Source organism: Triticum aestivum, chromosome 5A (genome assembly GCF_018294505.1).
Source record: "Triticum aestivum cultivar Chinese Spring chromosome 5A, IWGSC CS RefSeq v2.1, whole genome shotgun sequence".
Taxonomy (NCBI): domain Eukaryota; kingdom Viridiplantae; phylum Streptophyta; class Magnoliopsida; order Poales; family Poaceae; genus Triticum; species Triticum aestivum.
The window spans coordinates 646,059,741-646,072,268 of record NC_057806.1 but is presented as its reverse complement, the minus strand read 5'-3'; the positions used below and the strand labels follow the sequence as shown (position 1 = coordinate 646,072,268).

The window sequence follows — 12,528 nt, the reverse complement described above, 5'->3', positions numbered from 1 at the left end:
CTGTCTTTAGGAGGTGCAGTAGCCAGTGGCTTCGCCTGTGAGATCTTTGGTGCAGAGGCAGGCTTTGAAGCTTTAGGCTGCTTCAGTTTCTTTGGCTTCGGTGCTGCAGGCGCTTCATCTGATTCAGTGTCGTCTGCAGGCTCATTCACGGCTGTCCCTTGAACCACGATATGAGTGATGAGACCTTCCAAGTTGTAGAAGGGCCCAAGAAGATTGGGTTCAGCTTCGCGAGTTCCATCGGCACGGGGAGCAGAGGGACCAGGGTTGAAGTCTAATCCCAAAGACTTCTTGTTCTGCTTCGCTGAGTTCTGGGCAAACTAGAAGTTGCGCTTGAACAGATTGTTGTCATGACACCATAGCAGTGACGATGGGTCAGCATCCGCAGGCTGTGGTCCATGGACCATGCAGGGATAGAAGCCTTGTTCAATGGCTTCATCTCTGGACCTGGGTTGAAGATTTTTGTAGAGGATATCTTCCCATGGTCGCTTGATGGCATTCTTTTCAGCATATTCCTTTGTCACAAATCTGTACTTGAACCACTTTTCTGCCCAATATCGTCGAATCCATTGGATTCGTGTCTTGTGCTGATTGTAATCCTCTTCAGGATCTGTCTTGTACAGCTCTGAGAGCTCACCGGGCAGATCTCTTGATGTTTCTCCTCGACACTTTCTGCCACCCTTCCTTGCTGATTTCTCTGCAGCCATGACCTTTAAGCTGAATGGCTTCAATACGTTCAAAGGCTTCAAAGGCTTTCGCTTGCTGGACAAACAGGAACTGGCTTCGGGAGAATTTATGTGATACTATAAGAATTCTGCAAATGAATGCAGACTATGAGAACCAAGGGATTCTCCCACGGACATGTACCTGTGACAGCATTAAGGTGCGAGGGAAGGGGAAGAGGTCATATGCATTCTCAGAAGATTTTGAAGATAAATCAGTTTAGAAGACATTGACCTCATCGTGCGAAGACATTCACTCATAGATAAGGAGTTGGTTCCAGATTTGTACGAATCCATGGATCAGTACAAGTGAGGAATCTAACTACTTTGTGAAGCATAAGTGAATATACTAGGCATATTATGAGATGAAGTATGAAGTGGATCCAAAATGTGTGAACAAAAACCACTTGTGGTAGAAAGTGACGAATCTATAGGATCAAAGGGGTCGTAAAAAGGAAGTTTTATTTACCACAGGAAGAACTGCTAGACGGAGTGGAAGAGGAGGCCGAGCAGTCCGATCGTCCGTGCCTTAACTTGGCGACGGAGGACACCTACGGCGACGGCAGAGAAGACGATGTCCGCGGTCGGCGTGAAGACGGCGTCAGAGAGGTTGCGGCAGTTAAGCGCTTCGTCGCCGGCGTCGTCGAGGGCTAGCGGTGGCGCTAGGGTTCGTGCGAGAGTGAAAGAACAGATAATGACTATGGTGTGGCGCGTATTTATAGGGACAGGGGCGACTCAGTGTTATTACACAGGTGCCCCTGGCAATTCACATCTGAGGAACACGTGGCCATCATGCAGCATATCAGAGGTTGTTCCACGTCCCACGCACGCCTGGATTGTCGGGTGGTCGTTCCCACTTCTCCGGGTTTAGGGTGAAGGAATTTGCATTGAAAGTGGACTTAATGTTTGTCTCTGTATTTTCTGCTGACAAGGACGCAGAGAAGACATTTGACAGGTTCAAAAGAATGCATATGATTTGGAGAGATAGAGTTTGAGATAGAAAGCATAGAGAGGTTAGGGTCCGATCACATTCACTTAGTTCAAAAGATTCAACAAGAAGACATAGCTATAAGTGAATGTTGTAGAGGACAGAACACTAGTATATATATATATATATATATATATATATATATATATATATATATATATAATTAACATAGTGAAGATAATCATGAAGACATGTTGAGATTGAAGCCAAACCAAATGTGAAGACATAGCAAATGTAACGCCATGAGTGAAACACTTTAAACAGAACATTTAGTGGTGGCGTTACCCACCGTATAGGAAGTATTAGACCCAGACACGGCGCACAACTATCGTGGCGCTCCGAAGTCAAATTCCTCATTAATGTATTCACACTTAGAATGCATGTCTTCATTGATTGAAGATATACTTTACTTCGTGTGTTGCACATCTAAGTCATCAATATGCATAAGTGTTAGGATGTGTGCCTGATCACAGGACATTTGAGGATTCCAAAATATTTAGCTCACACCGTAACTTGCAAAATCTCTTCTCATCCAAGGGCTTGGTGAAAATATCTGCCAATTGCTCTTCAGTGTTGACGTGTATGATATCAATATCTTCCTTCACAACATGATCTCTGAGAAAGTGATGACGAATCTCAATGTGCTTTGTCTTCGAGTGCTGAACTGGGTTGTTGGCAATCTTGATGGCGCTTTCGTTGTCGCAGTAGAGTGGCACTTGCTTCAGATGAATGCCATAGTCTTTGAGTGTTTGCTTCATCCACAGAAGCTGAGCGCAGCAAGATCCAGCAGCAATGTATTCAGATTCAGCAGTGGAGAGAGATACACAGTTCTGCTTCTTTGAAGACCAACATACAAGTGATCGTCCCAGAAAATGACATGTGCCTGATGTAGACTTGCGATCAACCTTGTCGCCAGCATAATCAGCACCCGAGAATCCAACTAGATCAAACTCGGAGCCCTTTGGATACCATAATCCTAGAGTTGGGGTGTAATCCAAATATCGAAGAATTCGCTTCACAGCTAAGTGATGCGATTCCTTTGGTGCCGCTTGGAATCGAGCACACATGCAAACACTAAGCATAATATCTGGCCTAGATGCACATAGATAAAGTAAAGAACCAATCATGGAGCGGTATACCTTTTGATCGAACTCTTTACCATTGTCGTCGGGACCCAGATGATGTTTGGCTGGCATTGGCGTCGTGAAGCCTTTGCAGTCTTGCATACCGAACTTCTTCAGGCAATCTTTGAGATACTTCTCTTGAGATATGAAGATGCCGTTGCGTTGCTATCGTATTTGAAGACCGAGGAAGAACTTCAGCTCTCCCATCATGGACATCTGATATTGCTCTTGCATCATATATCCAAACTCTTCACTGTATTTCTGATTGGTGCAGCCAAAGATAATGTCATCCACATATATTTGGCACCCAAACAGTTCCCCATCATATGTCTTCGTGAAGAGAGTGGGGTTGAGGGAACCAGGTGTGAAGCCTTTGCTCTTCAGGAAGTATTTGAGTGTGTCATACCAAGCCCGAGGGGCTTATTTGAGGCCATACAGTGCCTTGTTGAGTTTGTATACCATGTCAGGATGCTTTGGATCTTCAAAGCCAGGCGGTTGTGCGACATGCACTTCTTCTTCAATCTTGCCATTGAGAAAAGCGCTCTTCACATCCATTTGATATAGAAGTATGTTATGATGATTTGCATAGGCCAGCAGTATGCGTATGGCTTCAAGTCGAGCCACAGGAGCAAATGTTTCATCGAAGTCAATCCCTTCAACTTGAGTATATCCTTGAGCAACGAGACGAGCTTTGTTTCTGACAACTTGACCATGCTCATCTTGCATGTTGCGGTATATCCATTTGGTGCCTATTGTATTGTGCTTCCGAGGATCAGGACGCTTAACCAGTTCCCATACATTATTCAGCTCAAACTGTTGAAGCTCTTCTTGCATAGCTTGAATCCATTCAGGTTCCATGAAGGCTTCTTCAACTTTCTTGGGTTCTGTTATTGAGACGAATGCGAAGTGCCCACAGAAATTTTCTAGCTGTGTTGCCCTTGAACGAGTGAGCGGACCGGGTGCATTGATGCTATCAATTATTCTCTTAATCTGCACTTCATTGGCAACACGAGGATGTACAGGGCGAAGATTTTGCTCTTGCTGAGCATTGTCATTGTTAGAAGGATTATCTTCAGGCTGAGCATTGTCTTCAGGTTGATCGAGTGCGGAGATGATAAGTTCCTATTCAGGTTGAGCTTCCGAGGGTATGATTTCTCCAGTTCCCATAAGTTTGATTGATTCACTGGATGGAACTTCATCTAGCACATTGGGCAGGTGCTCTCTTTGTGAACCGTTAGTCTCATCGAACCGCACATCCACTATTTCAACCACTTTATAATGAAAGAGATTGAAGACTCTGTAGGAGTGCGAATCCTTTCCATATCCAAGCATAAAACCCTCATGTGCTTTTGGTGCAAATTTTGAAGTGTGATGTGGATCCTTGATCCAGCACCTGGCGCCAAATACTCTGAAGTAACTGACATTTGGCTTCTTGCCAGTAAGGAGCTCATAAGATGTCTTGTTCAGAAGCTTGTGAAGATAAACACGGTTGATTGTATGGCATGCAGTATCAATGGCTTCAGGCCAGAATTTTCTTGAGTCTTGTATTCATCTAGCATCGTTCGGGCCATCTCAATGAGTGTTCTGTTCTTGCGTTCGACGACGCCATTCTGCTGTGGCGTGTACGGAGCTGAGAATTCATGTGTGATGCCCAAAGTATCAAGATATGTACCAAGGCCAGTGTTTTTGAATTCAGTGCCATTGTCACTTCTGATGTGCTTTATCTTGCCGCCATAGTTGTTCATTGCTCGATTGGCGAAGCGTCTAAAGACATCCTGCACCGAAGTATATCTAGAATAATCATCAACAATGACAAAGCCATAGAGATAAGCAGTAGTTGTAAGAGTTGAGTAATGAGTGGGACCGAAGAGATCCATGTGGAGCAGTTCGAAGGGTCGAGTTGTTGTCATGATTGTCTCCGAGGGGTGCTTGGCCCTCGTCATCTTTCCTGCTTCACAGGCACCGCATAAGTGATCTTTCTTGAACTTGACGCCCTCGATGCCTATGACATGCTTCTTATTTGCAAGGGTGTGGAGGTTGCTCATGCCAGCATGCCCTAGCCTCCGATGCCAGAGCCAGCATTCTGAAGCTTTTGCTAGAAGACATACGGCAAGCTATGGTCCTGCTGAGAAATCTACCACGTACAAATCATCTTTCCGATACCCTTCAAACACTAGAGACTTGTCAGATTCCATTAGAACAAGGCAACGATATTTTCCAAACATCACGATCATGTTTAAATCACGAAGCATTGAGACAGACATTAAGTTGAAACCAAGGGATTCAACAAGCATGACTTTATCCATGTGTTGATCCTTTGAGATTGCAACTCTACCTAGACCCAATACCTTACTTTTACTAGTGTCAACAAATGTGATGTGAATCTTGTCGGATGGACGTAAGGTTGAGTCCATAAGAAGGCTTCTCTTGCCAGTCATGTGATTGGTACACCCACTATCAATAATCCATTCTGAAGCAGCTGGTGTCGTACCCAACAGTGCAGTTAGGGGGATAGGCTTCACGAAGAGAATTGTGAAGCAAAAACATTTGACGAACCAGTGGGTTATGAAAGCTTAGATCAAGATTTGGACTGATAGGGCGAGTAGCAAGCGATTCAGGAACGAAGTACATAATAAGACCATTTGGGCATTTGATCTTGCGCCCTACAAGATGTTTAAGGTCCCCAGCAATAGTGTCAGACGATTTTGGTTTTCTGCTGGAGACCCGTCCCTGCAAAAGAGAGTTAAGCTTTCTTAGCCACCCACATCTTCAAGGGTGGCTTACAAGCGATAAGTCTAAGTGCAGCATCTGAGAACTTTGGCTTTGGAGCCCTAGCAAAAAGTCTTGCAGGTGAACAATAGTACTCATAAGAATAAGCGGAATAGTTCTTGGTCTTATGAACATGGCGGTTTGATGAACCGCGCTCATATTCATAGGCCTGAGTATGGCTTCCCTGCAAAACATTTGTGTTAGTGCGACTCAGGTGAGTCCTCTGTCTGTATGAAGCCTTTGGACCGTATGAAGACTGTGGTCTGGGGTTTGTCTTCTTCACCTGTGGTGTCATGATGACATTCACAGGAAGATTCTCCAAACACCTTTTCGGCACCCAGATCTTCTTCATAGACGGTCCATTCCTGCAGTTAGTACCAATATACCTGGCAAACACTTCACCATTCTGATTCTTAAATAGTTTGTAGTTTGCATTAAAGGATTCATCAATAACAATGGGGTTAGCACAATTGAAGCCAGATAGAGTGGATGGATCTGCTGAAGGTTCCTTTGCAGCAACCCATGTGGTTTTGGGGTACTGCTCAGGTTTCCAGTAAGAGCCATCAGCATTCATTTTCCTTTCGAACCCAACACCCTCTTTCCTAGGGTTTCGGTTCAGGATCTGCCTTTTGAGGACATCACATAGTGTCTGATGCCCTTTGAGACTTTTGTACATCCCTGTTTCAAGCAATGTCTTCAACCTAGCATTCTCATCAGCAATAGCAGTGGTATCCTCAGCAGAGGGGTTAGTTCCCACATCAACAGTTGAAGATATTGCAACAGTAACAGCAGTAGAACATTCAGCAATAGAAGTAGCATTATCACGCTCAATGCATTTAAGACATGGTGGTTCAAATCCTTCCTGAGCTGAACTGAACTGTTCGGCGCGAAGCGACTCATTTTCTTTTTGAAGATCTTCATGAGCCGCTCTCAATTTCTCAAGATCTTGCTTCCTTTGAAGATAATCATAGGAAAGCCTTTCATGAGCTGTTGAGAGTGTTTCATGACGACTTTCAAGTTCCTCATACTTAACGTGAAGATTTTTTATGTCTTCAATTAAGGACTGAGATCGAGTCATTTCAGCGTCTAACAGATCATCGCTTTTGTCTAACAGTTTTTGAATGTGTTCCATGGTTTTCTGTTGTTCAGTTGCAATTTTAGCGAGTGTTTTGTAGCTGGGTTTGGAACCACAATCAGAGTCATCGTCACTAGATGTTTGATAGTGAGTAGTGCGTGTGTTTACCTTGGCACCGCGTGCCATGAAGCAGTAGGTAGGAGCGGAGTAGCCCTTGTCATTTGCATCGGTGTCGGTGATGGAGTCATTGTCTTCAGTGTTGAAGATGGACTTGGCAACATATGTTGTAGCCAGACTCGCAATGCCAGAATCAGACTCCTCCTCAGACTCCACCTCCGCCTCCTCAGAAGCGGACTCCTCCTCTGAATCCATTTCCTTGCCAACAAACGCACGTGCCTTGCCAGATGAGCTCTTCTTGTGTGATGAAGACTTGGAGAAAGACTTGGAAGAAGACTTTGAGTATTTCTTCTTCTTCTTGTCGTCAGAGTCATACTCCTTGCTCTTCTTCTTCTTGTTGTTCTCATTGTCCCACTGCGGACACTCAGAGATGTAGTGGCCAGGTTTCTTGCACTTGTGGCATGATCTTTTCTTGTAGTCATGAGCAGAAGCTTCATCATTCCTTGAGCTTGATCGTGAAGACTTTCTGAAGCCTTTCTTCTTGGTGAATTTTTGGAACTTTGTCACAAGCATAGCAAGCTCCTTTCCAATGTCTTCAGGATCATCAGAACTGCTGTCAGATTCTTCTTCAGATGTGGAGACAGCTTTTGCCTTCAAGGCACGAGTTCGCCCATAGTTGGGACCGTAGATGTCTCTTTTCTCAGAAAGCTGAAACTCGTGTGTGTTGAGCCTCTCAAGTATGTCAGACGGATCGACTGTCTTGAAGTCCGGACATTCTTGAATCATCAGGGCTAGGGTGTCAAACGAGCTGTCAAGTGATCTCAGGAGTGTCTTGACGACTTCATGCTTGGTGATCTCAGTGGCGCCGAGAGCTTGAAGCTCATTTGTGATGTTAGTGAGTCAATCAAACGTGAGCTGGACATTCTCGTTGTCATTTCTCTTGAAGCGGTTGAAGAGGTTGCGAAGGACACTGATTCTCTGATCTCTCTGAGTTGAGACGCCTTCCTTGACCTTGGAGAGCCAGTCCCAGACTAGCTTAGATGTTTCCAAAGCACTCACGCGGCCATACTATCCTTTGGTCAGATGACCACAGATGATATTCTTGGCAGTAGAGTCCAGTTGAACAAACTTCTTGACGTCAGCAGCAGTGACACCTTCTCCAGCCTTGGGAACGCCGTTCTTGACGACATACCATAGGTCAATGTCAATGGCTTCAAGATGCATGCGCATCTTATTCTTCCAGTAGGGATATTCAGTTCCATCAAAGACGGGGCACGCAGCGGAGACTTTAATTATCCCTGCAGTCGACATAGCTAAAACTCCAGGTGGTTAAACCGAATCACACAGAACAAGGGAGTACCTTGCTCTGATAACAATTGAAAGTGCGTTATATCGACTAGAGGGGGAGGTGAATAGGCGATTTTTATGAAAGTCTTCAAAACATGGAAGTTTCGAAGACAAACAATAGAAATAAACCTATTACCATGCAACGGAAGGTAGACTACACTAGGCAAACCATAGTCAAGTATTCAATGAAGTGAAAGCACAATGACTAATAGCAGCTAGGTAGTAAGGATCAGGTAGGAAGATATTAAGAAGCCAATCAGAACAAGCAGTCACTCAGTGAAGACAAAAGATAGTGCAATCATACGATGACTTCACAAGGACCAAAAGTAAGTAAAGGGAAGGGAAGGATGAAACCAGTGACTCGTTGAAGACAATGATTTGTTGGACCAGTTCCAGTTGCTGTGACAACTGTACGTCTGGTTAGGGCGGCTAGGTATTTAAACCTGAGGACACACAGTCCTGGACACCCAGTCCTGAACACGCAGCTCAGGACACCCAGTCCTCACCGTATTCCCCTTGAGCTAAGGTCACACAGACCTCGCCCAATCACTCTGGTAAGTCTTCAAGGTAGACTCCCAAACCTTCACAGACTTCGTTCACCGGCGATCCACAATGACTCTTGGATGCTCAGAACATGACACCTAACCGGCTGGAGGATTCACAGTCCTCAAGTGTAATAAGTCTTCAGATCACACAGGCAGGAAGACTTAAGTGATGCCTAACACTCTTTGGCTCTGGGTGGTTAGGGCTTTATCCTCACAAGGAATTCTCTCTCAAAGGCTTCGAGGTGGGTTGCTCTCACACGACAAAAGCCGTACTTTAACTCTGAGCAGCCAACCGTTTATGGTTGTAGGGGGTGGGCTATTTATAGCCACTAGGCAACCCGACCTGATTTGTCCAAAATGACCCTGGGTCACTAAGGAACTGACACGTGTTCCAACGGTCAGATTTCAAACACACACGGCAACTTTACTTGGGCTACAAGCAAAGCTGACTTGTCCGACTCTGGACAAGATTCGCTCTCATAGTCTTCACTCGAAGACATAGGTTTTGGTTAAGCATCACTTCAGTCATTCTGACTGGTTCTCTAAGACCCCACTTAACAGTACGGTGGTTCCTATGACTCAATAAAGAAGAAAAAGAACTACGAAAGATCTGAGTCTTCGAGCTCCATAGGCTTCATGTGATGTCTTCTCTTGTCATAGTCTTCAATGTGAATATCTTCACATACCACCTTTCACTTCAATGTCTTCATATATTTTTAGGGGTCATCTTTGGTAGGAAAACCGAATCAATGAGGGACTTCTACCTGTGTTATCCTGCAATTCTCACAAACACATTAGTCCCTCAACTAGGTTTGTCGTCAATACTCCAAAACCAACTAGGGGTGGCACTAGATGCACTTACAGTTCTGCGCGCTGAACATGGCATGGATGAAGGTCCACGCAGCAGCAGCGGACTTGCAGCTAATCAGCTGAGAGGCAATGTCCTCCATCATGGAGGAGAGGAGCATCCCGAGGACCTTCTGGTCCCGCATCCACCATGTTGCATACTCAGGATTTGCCACAGTGGTGGCGGCATCACCCGCCCCCTAGGAGATGGTTGTGGGTGGGGCAGGGACGGAGCCGTCGAGGTTGCCATGGAGAGAGGCACCGGAGAGATGCGTCACGGTGAGGGTGCGCCATAGTGGGAAGTTGCCGCGATCCAGTCGTACGCCAAGGGAGGGCGCGATGGACGGGATTGGCGCCATCGTGGCCGGGGCGTCACCACGGGGCCGATAATGGCTAGTTGCATCGCTGCGGAAGATGACCCAGACGCCATCGATCAGGAGTTTCGCGAGATCAGGTGGCGACTCGAGAAGAGATCGGGCGATCAGCGCGGCTGCGAGGAGGGGCAACGGCGCGATGAGAAAAGAGGCGTTGTTACCAAGTTTGGTTTTAGGGTTACATGGGGCATAGCCTCCACATATCTCGTATATATATAAGACCAACAATACAAAGTTAGATTATAATACGATCGGTATAAGACCGTTTCAAACACGCTTCCGGCAACCTCTCCCGCTTGTAGGCCTCGGACTCCCAGAGCAGCAGCAAGGGCAGCTCCATGTCGCCATCCCTGGTCCACGAGCGGAGATCCGGTGACAAGGTCCAGCTCCACAGCACCACGTCAGCGGGGGGCGTGTTGTCGCGGGGGGTTTCGCCGTTGGTGGTGACGATGGAGATGAGCTTTATGGAGTCCCCCACTTGGCCCATGGTCCGGCGGTCCTTGGGGTAAGCGTGCGAGAAGTCACGGCCTTGGCACTCCTTGGGAAGATGGATGAAGTCCAATTGCATGTGGCCGCCGTCTTTGCCGGCGCCGGCGGAGAGCATGTCACAGACGATGGCACCAAGCAGGAGGTCGGCCCAGAAAACCTTCCCTTTGAAAGTGAAGGCCACGTCTGCTTCGTACGCCAGCCGCTTGGTGTGTTTGCACGGCAGCAGGATATGCTGGTTGAAGCGCGCCTCCTGCTTTGTCCACTTCTTGCCAGGGTCATGGCTTGACCACTGGAAGAGAATGCCCCTCCACGGCAACACCTCAGGAAGAGGAAGGACTTGCCAATTCTGGACGCGAAGTCGCAGCCGGTGAAGGAGTCCATGGTGGCGGGGAGCGGCGAGAGCGAGTTCTTGGCAGCGCCATAGACGAGCCAGTACCTGTCGCCGAACACCAGAATCATGACGAGGAAGTTATCCACGACGGACTCGAGGAGGCACGCGACGTCGAGCTCCTGCGCCTCGGTCTTGGCGCGCACGGACAAGGTGGAGAGCTCCAGCGGCTCGACGAGGTGGAGGTCGAGGGAGAACTGGTCCGGTATCCAGGACCCATCCTTGGAGGCAGGATTTTTAGGTCACGGGTGTCGGGACACCCTTCTATCCTCGCCGTCCAACTATAGTGTCTGACTTGGCGATCTGTGCCCTGTCCTGCAACGGCAAATTTGACAATTTTGACCTCGGGACAAAATCAATTCACAGAATGAACTGCTCGTGAAACTATTTCACGGCCCTGGCCCTTTTGTGTAGCGCCCGCCACACAGGCGCCACATACTACGGTGCAACGCCCAGCTCTGGAGTGTTGAATGCCAGTCCACCGTGGCAGCCCTTGGGCCCGCACCCAGCAGTGCAGCGCCTCCGAGCTAGGTGCCACACATGTAATGTGCAGCGCCTAGTGCTCGGGCGCTACACTGTGACTTAGATAGGGGTTGCGCCCCCCCTCCCCCACTCCCCCCACCCCACACACCCCAACCCGAGCTTTGACCCCTCTCCTACTCTCTCCCCTTCTCAAATCCTCTCCCAAATCTTACAAATTTGAAGAATTTGTCCATGGATTTTGAAGTCAAACCCTCCCTCAAGGTAATCTTCTCCGATCCCCTTGTTTTGATCCAAGTAATGCTAGTTTGGGGAAACCCTAGTTTTGTTTGGATCTAGAGATTTGCATGGAGATGTGAGATCTTTGTTTGCCAATTTCCTATGATTAGGCTTTGTTAGTATGTTAGGGTTATTCTTATGGGTGTTCTTATGTTGGTGCTAGGGTTATGGTTAGGGTTAGGGTTATTGTTAGGGTTATGGTTAGGGTTAAGGTTATTGTTAGGGTTAGGGTTATGGTTAGGATTAGGGTTGTTGTTTGATATATATTTTAGGGTTTGTATTCCGTGTTAATCCTTAAATTAGTACTCATGGAAGCAATGTTACGTTGTGTTGTTTGAATGCTTATAGGGATGGGAAGAACATGTGTGTTTGTTCATCATGGGGACAAAGACGCCTTCTTGAAAGGCAATATTGAACCGGACCCGGATGAGCTTGATATGGTGTTTGATAGTAGTCCTAGCTATGCGGAGCTCTTGCAACAAGTGAGGAACGATTTGAATTGGATGGACCCTAGTGATATCGTTGAGTTGGAGGGAAGGCATAATGTAGGTTTTGGAATGCACATCCGTTGGAAGACAATGCGTGTCAACTCGGAGCAATGTTGGGTTGCATACAAGGAAACGGTGGCCGATTCACTTGACAAGGCTCTTGAGTTATCTGCAACGAAGAAGGTTGATTCAAGTTTGCATTTGGACTTGAACCGAAAACCCTCCCCTTTGGTTGCTAGCAGCCCCCCACCCTTGAAGCGAGATGAAATTTTTGAACCTCTTTTGACCCAAGAAGTGAGGCCAACATTGAGCCCGTTTACAAACAACCAAGATGAAGCTTTGCAAGAGGACAATGATGAGTATGCGGACAATGACAATGAAGTTGATCTCCATGACAACAATGTGGGTGATCTTGACAAATATCATTTGCAAGAGACAATGGACCATTCCATCCCTTTTTCCTGTGCATATGCATCGGATTCGGATGACGAAGGTCCTGA

General features: G+C 46.8%; 1 pseudogene; it reads right to left on the bottom strand.

Annotated features, from left to right (window-relative positions):
* LOC123108163 (uncharacterized) overlaps positions 1 to 12,528 on the bottom strand; it is a 32,775-nt pseudogene that overhangs the window by 9,683 nt on the left and 10,564 nt on the right.